Here is a 1,721-nt window from a genome sequence, read left to right as displayed (position 1 = left end):
TGTGGGGCAGTTTTCATCGGTCAGTGGTGTCGCTCTCGGCTCAGCCCTTACGTGCTCTGGGTTGGGTGATCAGGGACAGAGTTGTCCTCGACCTGTCCGCGTTCTTGTAATGGGAAGTAACTATTGAAGCGCGGAGGCTTTACCTTAGCTTCTCTCAGTTACCCATATTCTGAATCCCGTAAAAGAGCGTTAAGAGTTGCATCCTTTCATCCATAGGAAATAGCATTTTTTACGAAGACTTGTTTTTAAAAATAAGGTGCCAGGAGGGTGTTTGAGCTTCACTTTGTGCGGCACGCCGGAGTACACATTCCCTAAACTGTTCTATGAACAAAAAACTTACAATGCAAATATCGTAAAACAAAATGTTACGCAGTCATGTAATACATTACAAAAATTTTAAAAATAAATGTGTATCTAACCACCTTTATGGGGAAGGACTGCTTTATTCTGAATTTTTATTTTATTCACTTCCTTGCAAAAATGTTCTTTTATGGTTATGGTGGTGATGTCAGTTGCTGTTGAATCGGTTCGGACTCATGGGAACCCTATGTGTAACAGAACGAAACCGCCCGGTCCTGCAGCATCCTCACAATCATTGCTATGTTTGAGCCCATTGTTACAGCCACTGTGTCAGTCCGTCTCGTTGAGGGTCTTCCTCTTTTTCGCTCACCCTCTACTTTACCAAGCATGATGTCCTTCTCTGGGGACTGGTCCCTCCTAATAACATGTCCAAAGTAAGCCAGAGTCTCACCATCCTCGCTTCTTCTGGCAGTCCATGATATATTCAATATTCTCCGCCAACACAATAATTCAAAGGCATCAATTCTTCAGTGTTCCTCATTCATTGTCCAGCTTTCACGTGTATATGAGGCGATTGAAAACCATGGCTTGGGTCAGGCACACCTTAGTTCTCAAAGTGATATCTTTGCTTTTCAACACTCTATAAGTTTGCCCAATGCAATACGTCGTTTGATTTCTTGGCTGCTGTTTCCGTGGGCATTGATTGTGGATCCAAGTAAAATGAAATCCTTGACAACCTCAATCTTTTCTCCGTTTATCCTGATGTTGCTTATTGGTCCAGTTGTGAGGATTTTGGTGTAATCCATACTGAAGGCTGTAGTCTTTGATCTTCCTCAATAAGTGCTTCAAGTCCTTGATAAATAAACCCTTTAGCATGCTTTGACAAAAAGTTCCAAAACTTTTCTGACATTTTACTAGTTAAATCTCCACTATTAAGAAGTTGATTTGATGGAGACAGCCCTTCCTGTTTTTGACCCTTTGGGCCAGATACAGATAATGTGGTTTAAGATTGTAGTGTTACTTTGTGCCAAACAGTCTTTTAAGAGCTCACTAACGTTGCTGTTGTCATTGACTCAGCAAATGTTGACTACTGGAAGAGGTGACTGTCCTTGTTTTGCTCATGTTAGGGGAGCTAGGTTTTTGATTAAGCAAATTATCCAGCCTCTCTGAGTGTAAGTCTCCTCATCAAAATCGGCAGAAGAATAATACTCAGTCTAAGTCCTAGAATTACTGAAAAAAAGTAATTGTTGTTTTAAAACAAACCGGTAAAGCCTGTGGTGGCACCTCTTTAGGTTGTTTTTTTTTTATTGTTGTAGTTTAAGTGAAAGTTTACAGCTCAAGTTAGTCTCTCATACAAAAATTTATACATACATTGTTATGTGACCCTAATAGCTCTCCCTATACTGTAACAGCACACTCCT

The sequence above is a fragment of the Trichechus manatus genome, unplaced genomic scaffold, assembly GCF_000243295.1.
Source record: "Trichechus manatus latirostris isolate Lorelei unplaced genomic scaffold, TriManLat1.0 scaffold00209, whole genome shotgun sequence".
Classification (NCBI taxonomy): domain Eukaryota; kingdom Metazoa; phylum Chordata; class Mammalia; order Sirenia; family Trichechidae; genus Trichechus; species Trichechus manatus.
This window is presented reverse-complemented; position numbering follows the sequence as displayed.